We start from the raw sequence: 9,096 nt of genomic DNA, 5'->3' as shown, positions 1-9,096 counted from the left end.
CAATTATCTCTTTGCGTTTCCATACATATCTCCCAGACCTAAGTAGAGAAGACATAATTCATCTTTCAGCAAGAAGGAGATAAGGGCTAGAATTGCAATAAGGAGCAAAAGGGAAGGGAAGCAGAAGAAAAGCAAGTTTGAGAACCCATCTCAGAAGGACTATGCTTAGAGCTCCAGCAACTTTCCATGTGGCCTTGCTTGGCTCCTGTCCCAAGCCAAATTATCTGCTGATGACACAATATCAGTTATGGTCACAGGTCTCAGTTCTGGAACCGCATTTTATATATGAAGAAACCAAGAACAGAGACAAAAATAAAACCATCTCAAAGTCTCAGAGATCTTACATGTTAACATGTAAATAACAATATAAATTAACACATACATATACTTTGGGTATATGTTTGGGTTTTTTAATGTTTAATGATTTAATGTTCATTTTGACTATTTGGGGGCTCTAAAATAAATTATGTTGCAGGAAATGAAAATAATAATAAAAATATAAAATATAACTTATAGTATTTCTTTATAATACCATTTGTTATCATCATGATGATAGATGACCTGAAGTGAGGAAAGAATGTGGAAGCAATTTTGTTAAAGGAAAAATATTCAAGCAACAATTTTTCTTTCTACAACCATAAGGTGTATCTGTCCTTTGATATTATAACATGTAAGGCATTTAGTACCATTTCATTTTTGCCTCTGTATTTCCAGTGTCTAGCAAAGAGCTTTGCACATAGTAGGCACTTAATAAATATTGCGTAGATCAGATTGAATTGAACTGAATGTTTGGTTACTAGACAGTCATCATTCTTTTTGATAACTGAAAAGCATGACTTGTGTGTAGAAGTTAATTAAGCCATAAAACTAGCCTCAGACCAGTTCCCATCAGTTAAGTTGTGATTTTTTTAAAATTATTACTGCCATCAATTCAAACAGAAAACAAACAAAGCTCTGATACATGGTTCTGAATACAGCTCTTACTGTAATTGGTATGTATGTATGTCAAGGAACACCATTCCAACTCCTTCCTTGTAGTACAGATGAGTAAATGGTGATTTTCTGCAATGGAATATCCTTGTGTAATGCCCTCCCCTTCCTGGAGGGAACATGGAATGGATATTGAGTCAAGAGATGGTAGACCTAGTTTTGAAAACCTTCTGTATCATTATCTGGACTCTAGACAAGTTTCTTAACTCAATGTTTCCATTCCTCCTCAGGTAAAATGGGAGACTTGAAGCACTCAGATTAGGTAATCAGGGGGGTCATAGATTTAAAGGGATTTTTAAATGTTATCTAGTCTTAGCCTATCATTATATAGATGAAGATACAATCTCTGAGTGTTTAAATAACTGCTTGTGGTCACAGAGCTAGAAAGCATCAAAGACAAGATGGGGGGGCTAAAATAAATTAGGTTGCAGGAAATGAAAATAATAATAAAAATACAAAATACAACTTATGTCTTTTAGCACTCTACCATGGAAATTATAGCAGCTCCCTTCCCCACCTCATAGAAATGTTATGCGATAATATGATACAGCAATTGTGAAGATGCTTTGGAAATGATAAAAAACACTTCACAAAGTTGAGGTTTTATTAAAGGGTTGGGTCAAATTTGGGAACTCATCCAGTGCTTTCAATAATCCCAAATTATTCATTGCAGCAAACATTCATGTCTTCAATAAGAATATGCTTGTATCTACACTCTCCAATGCAACCTATACATAGCTGTCAAATTGACATTGCTATACCAGATATGATGACAGAGGGAGGAAGAAAGAGGGAAGAAGGAAGGGTAAAAAAGAAAGAAGGAAGAAAACAAGTATTTATTAAGAACCTACTCTGTACCAGGAACTCTACTAAACACTTTGCAAAATATTATCTCATTTGAACTTCACAATGATCCTGGGAGGCAGGTATTATTATTATCTCCATTTTGTACTAGCAAAGATATTACAGCAATATATCACGACAATTATATACTAAGACCAGGTTGGATTTATACCAAGATTGCAAGGTTGGTTCAATATTAGGAAAACTAAAAGAATAATTGACCATATCAATTAAAAATAATAACACTTACATGATTATATCAATAAAGATAGAAAAAGCTTTTGACAAATTGCAATACTCATTCATATTAAAAATACTAGAAAGCATAGGAATAAATGGTGATTTTTCTATCCTCAGTTTACAGTTAAGGAAACTGAGATAAAATTTAAGTGATTTGCCCAGATCACACAGCTAATGTGTCTGAGGCTGGTTATGAATTCAGATCAACCTAACTCCAAACTCAGCATTCTATATATTGAGTCACTAATGTCCCCTAAGGGATCTATTAATATAGGTACAAACCATTCAGAAGTCTATGATCAGAGTGATAGTTTTCACTAATAATAATAGTACATATTTCCATATTATTTTAAGGTTTTCAAAATGCTTTAATAAAGTATCTCATTTGATTTTCATCAACTATATATGGAAGCAGAAGAAAATTTATAGAAATGACAAGATTTGGCAACTTGATGGGATGTGAGTAAGAATGGGGAGTCAAGAATGATACTGGGGTTGCAAAACTGGGTGATTGGAAGGATGGTAATGTCTTTAACAATAAGAGAAAGTTTAGAAGAAAGTTGAACTTGATGGAAAAGAAAATTATGCCTGTTCTGAACATACTGGATTTGAAATTCTTGCAGCACATGTAATTCAAAATTCCATTAGGCAGGGGGCGTCTAGGTGGCACAGTGGATAAAGCACCAGCCCTGAAGTCAGGAGTACCTGGGTTCAAATCTGCTCTCAGACACTTAATAATTACCTAGCTGTGTGGCCTTGGGCAAGCCACTTAACCCCATTTGCCTTGCAAAAACCTAAAAAAATTAAAATTAAAAAAAATTCCATTATGCATTTTAAGATGTGATTCTGAAGCTCAGAAGAGAAATTAAGGCTGGATATATAGATCATTGAAGAGGGACAACAAATGAACTAATCAGAGTTGATAAGATAAGCAAATGAAAGTGCATAGAAAGAAAAGAGAAGAGACTCCAGATCAGAGCACTAGATGGTACCCACCATTAATGACCATGATATAAATAAGACCCAGCAAATATAAATTAAAAAGGTGTGGTCAGACCAGTAAAGAAAAAGCAAGAGATCGTTAAAGGATATAGAGGAGTTGGGAAACAAAAGCGATCAGCAATGTCAAATGCTTCAGAGAAGCAAAAAAGGATGTGGACTGAGAAGAAAACATTAGATCCTGACAATTAAGCAGCCACTGGTAACTTTGGAGAGAGCAGTTTCATTGAAAGGATGAGAGTTGAAGAAAGACTGTAGAAGTTTAGAAGAGAGTGAGAGAAGGTATAAGCACTGAGCAGAGATGGTTTTTTCAAGGAATTGAGGAAAGAAAAAGATATGTTATGACAGCCAGCAAGGATCTAAGATCTAGTGAGAGTATTGCGATTATGGGTAGCCAGGACAGGTCAGAGAGAGTGGTATTTACAGATAATTGATTTTCAGTCTACAAATCTGTGTAGGAGGAAGAGTCCCTGGAATATACATGCATAGGCAGGTCCTAGGAAACTAGGAAAGCTATGAATATTGACTCAGAGATGCACTAGATGTCTATTTGGATAGGCTCATTACCAAGTTGGCTACATGGTGATAAATTCTGAGGTCACAGCAACTTGTGAAATGCATCAGCCAAAGTGGAGGAAATAAGAAATGGATTGAAGATTTACTCAGGAAGAACAATGAAAATGAGAGAAACCTGGTAAAGAAAATGAGTGGGAATAGGATCAAGGATACATTTAGAAGATTAACTTTGACAAAGAAAAGGGTCACCTCTTCATGAGATAATGGAGTAGTTAAGTAGAGAGTTGGGATAATGTCAGGGGAATATATGAAATAAAAAAGATTGAAGGGGTTTATAGTAAATAACTGATATTTTTTATTTAAAAATTCAGTAAAGAAGTTGGGGGAAAGTATGCAGAAGGAGGTTTGAGAAGAGAACATTTAGAATAGCCATATTCAGTGACAATCTATTAGGGAGTAGAACAATTGCCTAACTACAATGAGAGCATAGTTTAAATTTTTTTTTTTTAGCTTTTTGCAAGGCAAACGGGGTTAAATGGCTTGCCCAAGGCCACACAGATAGGTAATTATTAAGTGTCTGAGACCGGATTTGAACCCAGGTCCTCCTGACTCTAGGGCCGGTGCTTTATCCACTACGCCACCTAGCCGCCCCTAAGCATAGTTTAAATTAAAGAAAATTAATTTGTAGTAAATTTAGTTAGCATGGTTTCATGACACCCTCCAATTTCATTCAGTAGGATGAAAGAAGGATTAAAAGAAATTAATGAGTTGGTAGATTTAATCCAGGATTGGAATTTGATGAGACATGATATGCAGTAGAGTGGGGAGCAAAGACTTCAGAAACAGAGAGTATAAAGTTGAGCATCTCCATTAAAGGTCTAGACTGAAAAGAAGAGTAGCAAGACTGACAACCTGGAAAACTACTATGGGTAGAGGGATTGGATGTCATGGTAAGGAATATAAAATGAAGAAAATGATACAGTGATTTTTAAAAATCAGATAATAGAATTTTGAGTTTCTTGAATGTGGAAAGATCAAGGGTATGATTACCACAGAGTATAGCTGAAATAGAGTGAACTGGAAAGTTAGTATATTTGCAGGGATATCCATATGTGTGTTGAAGTGCTCTAGGAAGAGGACAGGAACCAAGATAGAAAGTGAGACTGTGAACTAGTTGCAATCCAGGATTGGGTTATTAAGTTTGGATAGAGAGAATCTAGAAAATGAGGTAGCTGAGGACAGTCTGGATGCAATGGGAGGAAAGGAATATTCTTCTGATGAAGACAAGGAATTAGAAAGTTCCAGGGCTACTATGCAAATGAATAAGAGGTAAATAAGTGGTGTTCAAGACAAGCAGGATCAGAGTCTGGCAGAGACTGTTATAGAATATTGAAGACATTTGTTATAAAATCTATGTTATAGAATATCAAGGACACATAACTGGCTCTATAGAGAGGAAATCATTCCCATCTGGACATACACACTCAAAGGATATGGTCAGTAGGACAAGTTTACCAGTATTTTTATGGCAAGAAAAAGAATTTTTCTACCACTGGGACTCTACCCAACAAAGGTTTTGAGTGCAAAGAATGATCCATATGTGTAAAAATGTTTATAGCAGCATTATTTGTAATCACAAAAGCTAGAAACAATAATGCCATTTAATCATTAAAAACATTCATTTGATCAAGCACTTTTATTGTTGTTTAATTATTTTCAGTCATGTACAACTCTTTATGACACCATTTGGGGTTTTCTTGGCAAAGATAATGGAGAAGTTTACATATTGCAGTTGAGGAAATTGAGGCAAATAGGGTTAAATGACTTGTTCAAGATAACAAAGATAAGGCCAGATTAGAACTCAGGAAGGTAAATTTTCCTGACTCTAGGCCTAGCACTCTATCCAATGTGCCACCTACTTGCCCCAGTCAAGTACTGATGACACAATATCAGTTATGGTCAAAGATCTCAATTCTGAAATTTAGACCACATTTGCTATACAAAGAAACTGAGGCCAGAGACAATAATAAAGCCATGTCAAAGTCTCTCAGGGGTCTTACATGTTATCATGGAAACTAGAATATAAATGGACATATATACTATAAATTTTAGGGTTTTTTAAACTTCATTTTGGCAATTTGGGGAGTCTAAAATAAATTAAATTGCTGGAAATAAAAATAATAAAACTTAAAATAATAAAAGATATAAGTACTTACGGCATTTTTTGGTAGTACCATTAGTTATCATCATGATGATAGATGACCTGAAGTGTGCAATGGTCAAAATTTTGTTAAAAGAAGAGTATCAGGGGCAGCTAGGTGGCGTAGTGGATAAAGCACCGGCCCTGGAGTCAGGAGTACCTGGGTTCAAATCCGGTCTCAGACACTTAATAATTACCTAGCTGTGTGGCCTTGGGCAAGCCACTTAACCCCGTTTGCCTTGCAAAAAAAAAATATCCAAATCACAATTTTTCTTTCTAAAACTATAAGGTTTATAGTTTAGAAAATTATTTTTAAAAAACACAAAACACTGTGCTAAACTTTAGAGAGATTGTAGGGTCCAGTAGTCCTCAGGATGCAGTGACAGTAAAGGATAAAAACCCAATAATCTTGGGTGCAATTGACAGAACCAAGGATAACACATAGGCACAGAAAAAGTGGTAAGTCCCAGTTGTCCAGATTCAAGTAATCCACTTTGACTGGAATGTAAAAGGAAATTAGGCTGATGTACAAACACATCTTCTCTAGTGTTATTTGCATGATATGGCAAGAGAGGGATAACAGGTAAACAGCCAGAATGTTCCACTTATATCTTGGAAATGTTGGAAGATTCTGAGCAAATCTACCCAATGTGAACTCAGAGTGAACTTTTGGGGAAAAAAAACCAGAAAAGGGTCCCACTGAACAGGCAATCATGGAAGGGCTGAAGATCACAGATCGACTGGAGAGGTTCTATTACCATTAACTGTGTTGCTATGGGTATCACAAACACAAATGATGCTAGTTCCATATTTGGGAAATAAAGGAGCCAGACCAGAACATTTCCAAGATTCTTTCCAACTTTGAAATTCTTCTAAGTGTAATTCTAAGAGACTGGTCTTGTGCCCAGATTTAAACATTCTGAATCTCAAACTGAACTGCTATCCTATAGAATTAAACCTGTTTGAATCTAATTCACTGTTTGAAGTTCATCTATCTGGAAAACAACTTTGAATGATTCAAGAAAGTTACTTAAATTCTTTTTACCCTTTGACTCAGAGATTCACAGCAAGTTACTGAGTGAAAAGAAAGACATAGATGTATAAAAAATTTATAGCAGTTTTATTTGTATTAACAAAAAGCCAGAAACAAAGTATGATCAATAAAGGATATGTGCCCAAATTAGGAAATATGAATGTACTTGAGAGAGCTATAACTGGGGCAGAGTGACAGAAGCTTTACTCCAGTGCACCACAATATAAAGGACATAAAATTTAATACACTTGAAATATTTCAGCAGCATAGAAGCCATTGTTTTAGGACTGGAGAGAAAATGTTGGTCTTTTCTCTTATTTCCAAATAGAACAAGCAGTCCTGATTCATGTCTAGCAGGTAATGAGAAGCATGGCCAGGCTGGAGGGGAAGGTTACTAATACCACAAAGAGTTGGTGAAATAGAGAGGAACATCATGTACAGTAACAAAAATGTTGTTTTAGGAACAACTGTGAGTGATTAAGTCATTTTGACTATCATAAATACCCAAAGGACATATGAAGGAATATGTTATCTGCAGTCAGAGAAAGATCTGATTGATAGAAGTGTGCATAAAATGGTATATATGCATATTTACATATATAATATACACATGTATACACCTACATATGCATATATGTATGTATATATGTCAACATATACATTATTTATGTGTATATATACATATATATATATATAAAATTTGTGTCTAATAGTAGTCATCTCTAGGACAGGGAGAGGGAAGAAAAAAGGAAAAAAAAGAAAGTTATATGATAACTTGATTATTTAAAAGGAATAACTGGGGCAGTTAGGTCCTGAAGTAAGGAGGAACTGTGTGCAAATCTAGTCTCAGACACCTAATACTTACTTAGCTATGGGACCTTAATCCCATGGCCTTGCAAAAATTTAAAAAAAGAAGAGAATATCAAGCTGTACTTAATAGATTTACAGCTACATATACAATCATCTTTTTTTTCTATTATGTTATGGAAATGTTTGTTTTATTTCTTAAATTCAGAATAAAATAAGTTTTTTAATTAAAAAAATGAATTGGCTGCAAAGAAGATGATATGGGGTTGGTATACATGAACCATAATATCTATAAAGTATGTTGCAAACCTTACGGTATTAATATGTGAGAACTACTCACAATTATCAACCCTTCTCAGGAACTTACTGCATATTTAAATCACTTAGCCTCCCAGAGCCTCAGTTTCCCTATCTATAGAATGGGGATAATAATACTTATACTACCTAGCAGGTGATTCTAAAGGGATCAAGCTGCATACCTGGAGGGCTTAAGTAAACATGAATCCATGATGTTCCATCTTCCTCCTCAGTGACTCAGTGGCGTCCCTTCCAGACATCTGTAAAACAATCCCATGTCACTATTACCTCTCAGCATCCCTAACTCCCTTCCAGATGCAGCTCAGGTGACATATCCTTCATGAGACTCTTCTAGATTCTCCTCATTGCTAATCCCTATTGAATTTACTTGTATTTTTTGTCTGTGTATATGTTGAGCTCCTCTACTAAAATGTAAACTCTTTTAAGTACAGAGATCATTTGCATTCCATCTCTGCATCACCAACACCTAGCTCAGTCAATGCCAGGGTCATAGCCAGAACACCATGGTGAATGAAGGGTGAAACATAGATTAATGGTGGGCATACAAATAATGCTTTAAGTTTTGCAAAACTCTATATACTCATTTTATCTTATTTGAACCTCATGATAATCCTCTGAGATAAATCCTTTCAGAGAATCCCTGTTTTGCAACTGGGGAAGTTGAGGTTTAAAGCACCACGGGAGAGATTTGAACCAAGGTCTTTCCATTTTCAAGTCTAACATCTATCTTGGCATGTGGCATTATTTCCATATTAGTCCCACTGTGAAAGAAGAATCAGACTAAAAAGGCAAAAATTATGAGAAAGAAAAAAGCAAAAAAAGCAAATTTTAAAAGATAAAAATAGTATGTTTTGGTCTGCAATCAGATTCCCTAGTTCTTTTTCTAGATGTGGACAGTATTTTCTATCAAAAGTCTTTTAGAATTGTCTTTGATCACTGTATTGCTGAGGAGCTGAGGCAATCATAGTTGATGCTCACACAATGTTGCTATTAGGGTTTTACAATGTTCTAGTTCTGCTCATTTCACTCAGCATCAGTTCAGGTAAGTCTTTCCCGGTTTTCCTGAAATTTTTGATCTATATTTCCAGAAATACAGTTTTTAGTATGAGAGATGTGAGTATACCACATGCATTAACAAGAAGATGAGGTT

Source organism: Macrotis lagotis, chromosome 3, assembly GCF_037893015.1.
Source record: "Macrotis lagotis isolate mMagLag1 chromosome 3, bilby.v1.9.chrom.fasta, whole genome shotgun sequence".
In the NCBI taxonomy this organism is placed as follows: domain Eukaryota; kingdom Metazoa; phylum Chordata; class Mammalia; order Peramelemorphia; family Peramelidae; genus Macrotis; species Macrotis lagotis.
The sequence above is the reverse complement of the archived record's forward strand: the minus strand, read 5'-3'. Positions refer to the sequence as shown.